Raw genomic sequence first — 13,494 nt, forward strand, 5'->3', positions numbered from 1 at the left:
CTGTGCAAGACCAGGTGTTGAGGACTTGGGGGACATGGAATATGTGAAATATAACTTGTGCTTTCAAAGAACTTAGACTGGGGGCACAATCAGATACCCAAAACTCTAAGATAGGATATATTAAGTTCAAGCAGAGAGGGACTGAAAAAGTACCATAGGGAAAACTCATTTTAGCAAAGCTGGCAGTCTCAGGGGAACAGAGGGACACAGGTGGGGAGAGACTTAGACAGTTGCTATCAGAGCAAAAGGGAGCTGGTATGGATGCAAAAAGTGAGAGTAATTCAGGATGCACGTACCTAAGGGAAAGCCCCAGGGCATCAGGTGCATTTGCAGGCCTGGCCCAGGGAGCCAGGTGGAGTCATGAGTGAGCCCAGCTGCTGCAGCAGACAAGGCAGTCAAGAAGAAGGCACAGCAGATGGCGCCTTCCCAGCCCTGGCCTCCAGCGGCCTGGTGCCCGGGCCTCCAGGGGCCCGGAAGCCATACCTGTTTAATGAGTCTAACACACACTGGAGTCTCAGGGTGAGTTTTGCTCCCCACCCTTGGGTGCCCCTCGCAGCTGGGGCAGGTCCCCCATGACAGTTTTCTTTAGATCTCTTTCTCCCCCCCGTCCCTCCCCTCCAGGTGCCAACCTAGAATGGTTCATTTAATCCCCAGGTGAAATGAAATCCCGATGCTCCCAGAGTAAATGGCACTCCACTTTTAGTACACTAGACAGCTGGCTTAGAAAGAGCTCCTTTCCTCCCTTTTCTCCTACTCCTTCTGGACGCCCTTCTGGTCCCCTAGCTGCAGGTGGTGGTACCTGGCTGAAGTGTTCATGCTCATGGTCTTCACTTCCTGTGAGAGTCTACAACAGACAACCTATCAGAGAACAAGGTGATCCTTAATGTCCAGTGAATATAAAAATGTAGTTTCCTCTGCAGTCTGCCAGTCATAATCAAAGGTCCTTCTGGAGGAATTATATCATTCAGAAGGGCATGTGTAAACATGAAGCAAGACAACTTAGGTAACCTGGGATACAGTAGTGGGCCTTGAATATGGTCTCCTGAGTTGTAGACAGGTCCTTTACTGTCTGAGCCACCAGGGAAGTCCAAATACATTTACTGACCGTTGTTCAGTTAAGTCGTGTCTGACTGCAACCCATGAATGGCAGCATGGCAGGTTTCCCTGTCCTTCACTCTCTCCCAGAGTTTGCTCAAACTCATCCACTGAGTCAGTGATGCCATCCAACTATCTGATCCTCTGTCACCCCCCTCTCCTCCTGCCCTCAATCTTTCCCAGCTTCAGGGTCTTTTCCAGTGAGTTGGCTCTTCACATCAGGTAGCTAAAGCATTGGAGCTTCAACATCAGTCCTTCCAATTAATATTCAGGGTTGATTGTCTTTAGGATTGACTTGTTTGATCTCCTTGCTGTCCAAGGGACCCTCAAGAGTCTTTTCCAGCACCACAGCTGGAAAGCATCAGTTCTTTTTTTAAATTAATTTGTTTATTTTAATTGGAGGCTAATTACTTTATAGTATTGTAGTGGCTTTTGCCATACATTGACATGAATCAGCCATGAGTGTACATGTGTTCCCCATCCTGAACCCCCCTCCCGCCTGCTTCCACATCCCATCCCTCAGGATCATCCCAGTGCACCAGCCCTGAGCACCCTGTCTCATGCATCGAACCTGGACTGGCAATCTATTTAACATATGATAATATACATGTTTCAATGCTATTCTCTCAAATTGTCCCATCCTCACCTTCTCGCACAGAATCCAAAAGTCTGTTCTTTACATCTGTGTCTCTTTTGCTGTCTCACATATGAGGTCATCGTTACCATCTTTCTAAATTCAATTTATATGCGTTAACGTACTGTATTGGTGTTTGTCTTTCTGACGTTCTTCACTATAATAGGCTCCAGTTTCATCCACCTCATTAGAACTGATTCAAATGCATTCTTTTTAATAGATGAGTAATATGCCCCTGTGTATATGTAAACAGCTATAAGCATCAATTCTTTGTTGCTCAACCTTCTTTATGGTCCAACTGTCACATCCATACATGACTATTGGAAAAACTATAGATTTGACTATACAAACCTTTGTTGGCAAAGTGATGTCTCCACATTTTAATGCACTGTCTAGGTTTGTCATAGCTTTTATTCCAAGGAGCAGATATCTTTTAATTTCATGGCTGCAGTACCATCCACAGTGATTTTGGAGCCCAAGAAAATAGACTTTTTTTGTTTCTATTTTTTCCCTGTCTCTTTACCATGAAGTGATGGGACTCGATGCCGTGTTGAGTTTTAAGCCAGCTTTTTAACTCCTCTTTCACCTTCATCAAGAGGCTTGTTAGAGGCTAGTTCCTCTTAGCTTTCTGTCTTTAGGGTGGTATCAGCTACATATCTGAGGTCACTGATATTTTTCCCAGCAATCTTGATTCCATCTTGTGCTTCATCCAGCCTGGCATTTCACATGATGTACCCTACATCTAAGTTAAATAAGCAGGGTGAAAATATACATCCTTGATGTATTCTAATTCAAACTCCTAGTTTGAACCAGACAGGGAACAGCAGACTGGTTCAAAATATTGTTTCTTGACCTGCATACAGGTTTCTCAGGAGGCAGGTAAGGTGGTCTGGTATTCCCATCTCTTTAAGAATTTTCCAATGTCTTGTGATCCACACAGTCAAAGTCTTTACATAGTCAATGAAGCAGAAGTATATGTTTTTCTGGAATTCCAGAATTTCAGAATATTTTTACTAGAGAATTCATTTAGGAGGTCCTGATTTTGGAGGCTGAAAGAGACAATACATGAAAAATACTTCACACCTCGGTTGCACACGGTAAACAACCAGTTAGTGTTAGCTACTATTACCCCTGTTATTACTGATACTATTCATGTTTTCGCATCTCTTATGGAAGCGGAAACCTTCATAGCACCTAATAGAAGACTGACCCCTCCTCAAACACCTGATGCTGTGTCATCTGAAGGGAGTTGGAGAGGGAGTGGGGATGAAGGAGAGGAGAGAGATGCTATATGACTGAAGGTGGCTAGAGAAGAGAGGTCCCAGGGAAAAAAGGGAGAAGTAGCTGCAGTGGGAGATAGAATGTGAAAGTTGACTATTTAAGGAGACTGCGGTGTGATGAGGATTAGATGGTTCCCCATATCTCTTTTCACTGGACTATACATCAATTTTTAAGCTTCTAGAGTGGATCTAGTGGGGTTACTAGATGTGATGAGATTAGAAACTTGGTTCTGGGCTACAGAGGCCCAGGGACCATCAGTCACAACTGGGCTTAGAGATGAATACTTTGTTAATTTCCTAGGGGTGCCAGAACACATTACAATAAACTTAGGAACTTGACAAAAATGTGTCCCTTCGCAGTTCTGGAGGTCAGAAGTCCAAAATCCTGCAGGGCCACAGTCCCTCTAGGGGTTTGAGGGAAGAATCAATTATTCACCTCTTCCAGCTTTTGGTGACTGTTGGCATTCCTCAATGGATGGCCACCTCACCCCGTCCTCTGTCACTGTGGTCATATAATAACCTTCTCTATCTCAAATCTCCCTCTGCCTTTCTCTTATGAGGACACTTGTCATTAGATATAAGGCCTGTCTTCATAATCCAGTATGATCTGCTCATTTTAAGATCTTAAGTGAATAACATCTGCAAAGACCTTTTTCTAAACAAGGAAACACTCGTGGGTTCCAGGAATCGTGATGTAGGCCTATCTTTGGGAGGCTCTCTGTCCAGCCCACTGTATGTATCCTAGAGCTGAGAGGGATTAGGTGATTTGCTGAAGATCTTGGCAATAGCACATAGAGGAGCCCAATGCAGAAATTTGAGGAACAGAGACAGAAAATAACTTAGCCAGGATAGTATGGTAGATACCAGAATCAAATCTTCTCTCCATACCAGTCTTCAGTGGTTTTACCCAAAGATATGAATAATATGGGTATTTTCTGCAATATTTAGAAGTTTTTTTTGGTCTGGGTAATAGAAACTTTAAGCAAGATTATTTTACTACTAGATAGCCAATCTGAGATTCAACTCAAATCTTATTTTGTAATAAAGATTTAAAAGGATGGCTTGTAATCAGATAAAGGAATGGACTGGCCAGTATATCATGTCAATGTCAAAACAAAAATGGGATGATTTCTGTATAACATAGATCCCCATCGTTACCATCAGTGAGAAACATTCCTCTGTTCATACACTCTCTTGTTTATTTGTTTAGCAAATATTGAGGCAGTGTGCTTAGGGCTAGGGAGACAATAGTGAACAAAATGAACATCCTCCTTGTATTTATGAACTACAATACAATATGGGAGAGACAGACAACAATCATAAAACAAAGGAGTGCTTTTTTGAAATTTGGGAAATTGCTAGGAAGGAAATAGAGTCCTGTGAGAAAGTCTATTGCTGAAGATGCTACTTTAGAGGAATTAGAGAGGGTCTCTGTGAAATTGAGGTAAGATTTGGAGAAACCCTGTCTGCAAAGAGGCTAGAGAAGGCATTCCCTCCCAAACACAATGCCCTAAGGGGCCAGGGAACTTGGCATGTTCCGGGAAAACACTTATGACCAGAACTTAGAGCTGGATGAGGAAGGTGAGTGGTATGAGATGGCAGGTGGCATTTTTCACTTTGTAGGCCTGGGAAAAGGTGTGAATGACATTCAAAGTATGATGAAGTGATTTATGTGTGTGTGCGTGCATGGGGGAAGGATCTAATTTGCGTTTTTCAAGATCTCTGTATGGAGGAAAGATTATGGGATGGTAAGAGGGAAACAAGAACCTTTTTGGAGTCTATCAGTTTTCATTTGAATCCCAAGGAAGGCAATGCTAAAGAATGCTCAAACTACCGCACAGTTGCACTCATCTCTCATGCTAGTAAAGTAATGCTCAAAATTCTCCAAGCCAGGCTTCAGCAATACATGAACCATGAACTTCCTGATGTTCAAGCTGGTTTTAGGAAAGGCAGAGGAACCAGAGATCAAATTGCCAACATCTGCTGGATCATTGAAAAAACAAGAGAGTTCCAGAAAAGCATCTATTTCTGCTTTATTGACTATGCCAAAGCCTTTGATGGCGTGGATCACAATAAACTGTGGAAAACTCTGAAAGAGATGGGAGTACCAGACCACCTGACCTGCCTCTTGAAAACCTATATGCAGGTCAGGAAGCAACAGTTAGAACTGGACATGGAACAACAGACTGGTTCCAAATAGGAAAAGGAGTATGTCAAGGCTGTGTATTGTCACCCTGCTTATTTAACTTATATGCAGAGTACCTCATGAGAAACGCTCGGCTGGAAGGAGCACAAGCTGGAATCAAGATTGCCGGGAGAAATATCAATAACCTCAGATATGCAGATGACACCACCCTTATGGCAGAAAGTGAAGAGGAACTCAAAAGCCTCTTGTGAAAGTGAAAGTGGAGAGTGAAAAAGTTGGCTTAAAGCTCAACATTCAGAAAACAAAGATCATGGCATCTGGTCCCATCACTTCATGGAAAATAGATGGGGAAACAGTGGAAACAGTCAGAATTTTTTTTTTTTTTGGGAGGGGGGCTCCAAAATCACTGCAGATGGTGATTGCAGCCATGAAATTAAGATGCTTACTCCTTGGAAGGAAAGTTATGACAAACCTAGATAGCATATTGAAAAGCAGAGACATTACTTTGCCAACAAAGGTCTGTCTAGTCAAGGCTATGGTTTTTCCTGTGGTCATGTATGGATGTGAGAGTTGGACTGTGAAGAAAGCTGAGCACTGAAGAATTGATGCTTTTGAACTGTGGTGTTGGAGAAGACTCTTGAGAGTCCTTTGGACTGCAAGGAGGTCCAACCAGTCCATCCTAAAGGAGATCAGTCCTGGGTGTTCATTGGAAGGACTGATGCTGAAGCTGGAACTCCAATACTTTGGCTACCTCATGCGAAGAGTTGACTCATTGGAAAAGACCCTGATGCTGGGAGGCATTGGGAGCCAGAGGAGAAGGGGACAACAGAGGATGAGATGGCTGGATGGCATCACCGACTTGATGGACATGAGTTTGGGTAAATTCCAGGGGTTGGTGATGGACAGGGAATCGTGGCATGCTGCGATTCATGGGGTCACAAAGAGTCAGACATGACTGAGGTACTGAACTGAACTGAGCACCATTCTAGGCCGAAGGTAGTGAAGATTTTTTTTAATTTAATTTATTATAGTTATTAATTTATTAAAATTGTGTTTTATTCATTTTTGGCTGTACTAGATCTTTGTCACTGTGTGGGCTTTTTTCTAGTTGCAGCAACTGGGGACTACTCTTCATTGCAGTGCACAGGCTTCTCTTTTGGTGGCTTTTCTTGTTGAGGAGCATAGGCTTGAGGACACATGGGCTCAGTAGTTGCAGCTCCCAGGCACTAGAGCACAGGCTCAGTAGTTGTGGTGCACATTTGCCCCGTGTCAGTTACTCCACAGCATGTGAGATCTTCCTTTACCAGGGATCGAACCTGTGTTTCCTGCATTGACAGGTGGATTCTTTACCGCTGAGCCACCAGGGAAGCTCAATAGTGAAGCTCTGAACTTGGGTAGTGACTGCATATAGAAAGAGAAGAACGGATCTAAGGTATCATTTGGAGGTAAACTCTATGAGACTTGGTTGATGTACTATATATTTGGCATCAGGAGGAAAAAATAGATCAGGAGCCATCTAGGCTCATCAACTGTCCATCAGATCCTTGGGAATAGGGATATGGTCTGTTTTGCTCACCACTGGATTCCCCATGCTGAAGACTGTTCCTAGGATACATTGACTCCTCCAAAACTGTCTGTTGCATGAATATGATGACATAAAAGAATGACACTTTATTATTTGGTAAAACATGATTTCCATTATAACATACATCACAATGGATTACTAAATATTATTTTTCTACTACATCATTGTTGAGGACTGTTGATCTAGGGAGCAGGAATACTACCACTTAGGCTATATAACTTAGCAGGTTTCCTTGATGATTAAAGCTATTACGTTGTGAAAGGACTTTGAAAAGTATTAAAACAACATACGAATACAAGGCAATTTGTTGTTAATAGCCAGCTAGAAAATGAACACTCAGTGGAATTGTCTGAACAGGCTCTTAAAAGGGTATGGGAAGAAAATGGGACTTTGTAAAGAAAGTTTCAAATGGCAAGCGATACTTATGCAGCAAAAGACAATTTTCCAAAATGATGGGTTTGAGAAGAATGAATCAGCAATGAATGTCAGTGCAAAACATTATTTAGCAAGTCTGGACATACTTCTGATTAAAGATATTTTCCAGAGTAACTCCAGCAGAAATAATAAAATGCTAGACTGGAACCTATTCAGTTAGCTCTCCTAGCTGACCAGAATAAGAGAGTTGGACTCGCATCTTATCAAGTGCCCTTGGCTACTTTTAAGGCATGGTGTATGTACTTTCAGTACTTTAGGTCTCATTATTTTAGGCTACGTGTCACACTGCTGGTGAAAGACAATTGGAAAGGAAGCCAGACTATATCCATAGGGAAAGAGCCTAGTTCCATTACTCATGGGAATGAGCTATGGCACAGATACACTGCTCTGATGAAGATCAAATATAGTGGCTTAGAAGAGCAAGGTTGTGTATCCCTCCCAGTTTAAAAGTAGGGCAGCAGGCTAGGGCCGGTAGGCAGCCCCATGAAGTCACTGAGCCACAGGCTGGCCACTTGGCTCTGCCCTCCTCCACATGTGGCTTCCATCTCTCATTCCAAGGAAGCTGCTGTACTGTTTTCCAGCCAACAAGAAAGGGTAGGAGGAAGAGTCCAGGCAAGTAGATATATCTTTATATAGATGACCCAGAACTTGTAAATATCACTCCAGCTCATATTCCATTGGTCCTTAGTCATATGGTCACACATAATCCCAAGGAAGACAAAGTACTGAACTGTCTAGTCGTATGGCAATGTACACAGCTAACACTTAGGGCCAGGAAGGGTGGCTGTTTCTAACAAGAAAAGAGGACTATGATCCTGAGGGACACGCTAGCATTCTCTGCTGTATCATGTATGTATTGAGTTTGTGCTGTGTTTGAGACTGTCAGCTATGAGTAAGACGATGGCCTGCATTCCAGAAGGCAAGAGACTCTCAGATACAGCAGTAGCTCTCACATTGCATGGAGTGTGACAAGGAGTAAATAGAAACCCAGTGTTAGGAAAGTTTAAAGAAGGTGGAGAATTAACTTTCCTTGGAGTGAATCTTAGGAAAAATTCTTAAGAGAAGGTAAGATTTGAAATGGGCCTTTAAGATTGGATAGAATTAGCGCAGCATGCAAATGAAAGTTAGGAAGAAGGACTGAAAAAAGGAGAGAAAGGACTGTAGTTAGTGTGGAGGGAAGAAATGGCATGCCAGCCAGAGTTATTTGCATAGCTGGGGGCTTTTGAGAGCCATCTGCTAATCACCAAAAAAAAAAAAAAAATGAAGAAAGATATTCTTGGTTCTCTCTCCAAATCCATTCTCTCCTGTTTCCTTAATGACAGTTCTAACTTTCAGTTGAGTATATTGTCTGCCTCATCCTTATTTAGAGTGAGTTATATGTGATCATATGACCAAGTTTTGACCAAAGATAGATGAGTGGAACATTGCATGCAAGTACAGAAAAGTGTTGTCAAGGAAGTAGCTTTCCTTCACACTCCCTCCAGCCCACTGCCCGGAATTCAGATGTGACAGCTAGAGCTCTGGAGGTCATGTTGGGTCAGAGGAAGGGCAGCCAACCCTGGTGGGAGCAGAACAGAAAGTTGGAATCTGCCCACCTTCCTGATGTCTCTATAGAAGCACCTTAGTGGGAGGCCCTGGACTGCCTACCCTCAAACTTCTTTAAAGCCCCAAAATCAAGTTAAAAATCAAACACAAAAGATATGGGAGATAGATTCAGGAGATCTCAGTAAACTATAATAAATGTTGGAAGAAGTTGCTGATATACATGCAAAGAACTCTAGGGTGTAGAGAAAAGGGAGCCCTCTTATACTGTTGGTGGGAATGCAAAGTAGTACAGCCACTATGGAGAACAGTGTGGAGATTCCTTAAAAAACTGGAAACAGAACTGCCTTATGACCCAGCAATCCCACTCCTCGGCATACACACCGAGGAAACCAGACTGAAAGAGACACGTGTACCCCAATGTTCATCGCAGCACTGTTTATAACAGCCAGGACATGGAAGCAATCTAGATGTCTATCAGCAGATGAATGCATAAGAAAGCTGTGGTACATATATACAATGGAATATTACTCAGCCATTAAAAAGAATACATTTGAATCAGTTCTAACGAGGTGGATGAAACTGGAGCCTATTATACAGAGTGAAGTAAGCCAGAAGGAAAAACACCAATACAGTATACTAACACATATATATGGAATTTAGAAAGATGGTAACAATAACCCTATATGCAAGACAGCAAAAGAGACAGATGTATAGAGCAGTCTTTTGCACTCTGTGGGAGAAGGTGAGGGTGGGATGATTTGAAAGAATAGCATAAAAAAAAAAGAAAATAATTTAAAAAAAGAACCCTAAGCTATGCTTAGTCACATTTCAACCTCACTTCAAAAAGCTGGAAGAACTTTGAAGTGCCATCTAATCATTGCCTTATTATCAAGAAAGGCTGCCTTATCCAAACCCTTTACAAAGACTTCACTAATAAAACAGTCTCAATATAGACATCTTAAAAGCCTGGGGGAAAGGCACAAAAAGGTACACATACCTATTAAATATTTTTTAAGTAAAAACCAAAAAAAGCCTTTAGGTATTTAAGCCATTGTTATTGTTGTATGCCATAGTCACACCAAGTCCTAACTAGCTTTCAAACCTCACCTGGTACTATATTAAATGTAACAATGAATGGTAACCAAAAGTCAGCTTATTAGTTTTCTGTTACTACCATAACACATTATCACAAGCTCAGAGATGCAAAGCAACAGAACTTTATTTACTTATCTTGCAGTTCTCTAAGTCCAACCTGGGTCTCACTAGTGTGACGGCAGAGCTGTTTTCACTCTGGAGACTCAAGAGAAAATCTGTGTCCTTTCTCATTTGGCTTGCTGGCTAAATTTAGCTCTTGCAGTTGTAGGACTGAGGACTCCCCTTTCTTTGCTAGCTTTTAGATAAGGACCATCCCCAGCTTTTAGAGGCTGCCTACATTCCTTGGCTTATGGCCCCACAGTCCATTTTCAAATCAGCAACAGTGGATTGTGCATGCTTGCTAATTCTCTTCAGTTGTATCCAACTGTTTGAGACTCTGTGGACTCCTGCCAGGCTCCTTTGTTCATGGGCTTCTCCAGCCAAGAATATTGGAGTGAGTTGCTATGCCCTCCTCCAGCGGATCTTCCTATTCCAGGTATTGAATCTGCATCTTATGTCTCCTGCGCTGATAGGCAGGTTCTTTGCCACTAGTGTCACCTGGGAAGCCCCAGCAGTGGGTCAGATCTCCACATTTCAAATCTCACCTACCTCTCCCTCCATAATTGCATATATCTGGTCAACCCTTCTGTCTTCTTTTACCACCTTTTCAGACCCATGTGATTACCTGGGCCCACCCAAGTGATCCAGGATTAACTCTCTGTCTTATCCTTAGATAAGGTCTGTGGTCTGTAACCTTAATTCAAAGTTCCTTTTGCTGTGTAATGTTACATATTCATAAGTTGCAGGGATTAGACATGGACATCTTTAAAAGAGACTTAGTCTGTCTACCACAGCTGGAGAATATGAAGTTACCTCAATGCCCTCAGTTTCCTGTCCATTTGAGATCTTGTTTCAGCTGTCACCCTCATTTACAGCTATAATGACCCAAGGGGCAATTTTCCCTGGAGGCTTGGGGACCTTTATAGCCTCGACCCAGTCAGGAGTCCTGGCCTCCTCTAATTCTCAGAAATAATGCAGTATCTTTGCCTGATCTCTGGAAAAGCTTGGGGTGATATGTGAACTTGATGCAAACATCTATTAGATGTTGGTGGGGCCAGGTTACAGTCCAAGTCTGGTGACTGCTGGTTTTTTCAGGTAGGGGTGGGGTGAGGACCACAAGTAAGACTAGGTCAGTCTCTGACTTTGCTCAAAGCCAGAACCTGAAAGACCCTGAGCAGTTCTGCAGAAGGACTTAGGTCTATTCAGTGGGCTGTGAAGAGGAAGTTCTTTATAGAAACTTTCAGGTTAAATTTGAGGAAAAAATTGAACATAGATGCAACAAACCAAAGGTGAGAAGAGAATAGAGAGAAGAAAAAAGAAAAGAAGGAACAAATGCCCCACAAAGAAAATGTGGAGATGGGGTACCATCCAAGTTATCTAAGTGGAGCTAGGGAAAGGTCATTTGATTGACAGTGTTCTCTTATGAGAACCATTATGCCTTGATCTTTGTACTTTCTCCCTCATGCCTTTGGAGAATGGAGTCACTCAAGTGTGAGGTCGCTAGAATGTATGCTCCAGGAGGACAAGGGCCTTGTCTGTCCTGCTTTCTTTAGTCCCAGCTTTCAGAGTATTCTTCTGCAGAGTACTAACAAATATGCATTTCTATGAATTGGTGAATTAATGCATTATCTTTTGAGATATTTTTGATGGGGACTGTTTTTAAAGTCCTTATTGAATTTGTCATAATACTGCTTCTGTCTTATGTTTTGGTGTTTTGGCCATGAGGCATGTGAGATGTTAGCTCCCTGACCAGGAATCAAACCCACACCCCTTGCATTGGAAGGTGAAATCTTACCCACTGGACTACCAGGGAAGTCCCAAATTAATGCATTATTGAGTAATTGGTGGAACTCCAAGTCCTTTTTTAGTCATTTTCCCTCCAGGCAGAGCAGTCTCATACCTAAAAGCTTATGTTTTGAAGCCACATGTGGATCCTGGTCCCACCTCTGCCATTTATCCCACCGATGTGTTCCTTGAGAACTTACCTGAGTCTGGTTCCTGTCTGTAAGCATGTACGCAGAGAAGTACTACTCTGTGAGATCTCACTGTGGTCATAGTTAAAAACTGCTTAGCACTGTTCCCAGTAGTCAATGAGTGTTAGTTCTTAATGTCAGTCTAGGCCCTCTGCTGTAGCCAGTGTCTCCCCTTGATCATCAAGCTTGATTTCCAGTCTACATGCCTTTGTCTGGATCAGTTATCCTGTCCCGTTAGCATGTTGTACACATGTATGGGCATGTGTACATATACATGCACACACACGAATATCACAGGGGACCAAACCAGTTGAAATGTTATCTTCTCCATGAAGCCAACCATCATGGTACTAGTCAAGAAATCACCTCTTCACTTTAGAATTCTTAGATGCTGATTAAGTCACTTTCACATTTATGACATACCATTGTCTAGCACAATGTCTGGCATATAATATAGAAACCTAATACACCTAGGATGGATGGATGGATGGGAAATTAACTTATAGTCTCTGACAGCTCCGCAGAAATTTATTTATCTTTATATTCACCTGAGTCAGCCCAGTGCCTTACCTCCAGTAAGGGCTCACTAAATGTTGGTTGGATGGGGATAAAAGGGAAGAAAAATTGGGAAAAGTGAAAATCAAGACCAGTGCCCACCTGGATTCATTCTTCTTTCAGGACATCCTGTTGAAGGCATTATTGAGAAGTGAAGCAGGGAGTTGACAGGCACTCTCTGGACTCTCTCCCAGGGCCTTTTTAGAACAGGAAAGTTAATTACAGAACCAGATTAACAGTTTCTTTTTTGATACAGTCAAAGTAAAACCAGCAGGATGCAATTTAGCTCTTCCCCACTTTCCAAATAGCAGCAAATTTTCATACAAAACAAAGAGGCACTTGAATTGCAAATTACTTAGAGAATCAGCTAGCAACCCCAACGGAAGAATATTTCTGCTACTTTCAAAGCCTGGCTGTTGCCTTTTCAGGATTAACTATGTAGTGGGATCTTCACAAAGACCTGGGCGTCTTGCTGTTTCAACTCTGGGCCAAGTGGGAAGTGGTGACCCATTAAGATTTGCTGAAATTCTGAAGCATGGTCTCTGCTCAAAACATTTTTCTTTTCTCCAAATCATGTCTAACCCTTAGATCACTAGTCTCCACTTGCAGAATGGGGGCTGATGGGTCCCTGGAGGTCATCTCATTCAAGGGTAGCAAGACCAAATGCCTGAGGAGAGGCAGGGCTGTAAATGAACTGCTCAGGCAGTGAGGGTGTGTGTATGGCAACTAGGAAGTGGGTGAGGATTGAGGTGAACTCAGAGCCTTCATCTTACCATCATGTCATGCAAGGATACCACCCCATTGTTGATCATTTCTAGATAATTCTGAGAAGTCTGTCATCTGAATAATCTGGGTTCCTACTTTAAATATGCTTCTTTTTAGCTGCTAGCATATAATTAATAAAAGAAGACAATGCCATCTATTGGCTGAATATGAGTTGTGGGCCACCAGCTTAAAACTTCCCATCTAGCTCAACTTCCTTTATTGACAGATGAGGAAACTGAAGTAGAGAGAAGGAAATCATTCACAGAGTAACAGAATATTCTGACTTC

General features: G+C 42.4%; 1 protein-coding gene across 1 annotated transcript in view; it reads left to right on the forward strand.

Annotated features, from left to right (window-relative positions):
• The window catches only part of ATP10B (ATPase phospholipid transporting 10B (putative)), a 332,336-nt gene that overhangs the window by 72,421 nt on the left and 246,421 nt on the right, over positions 1-13,494 (forward strand). The window lies entirely within an intron of this gene.

Source organism: Capra hircus, chromosome 7, assembly GCF_001704415.2.
Source record: "Capra hircus breed San Clemente chromosome 7, ASM170441v1, whole genome shotgun sequence".
Lineage (NCBI taxonomy): Eukaryota > Metazoa > Chordata > Mammalia > Artiodactyla > Bovidae > Capra > Capra hircus.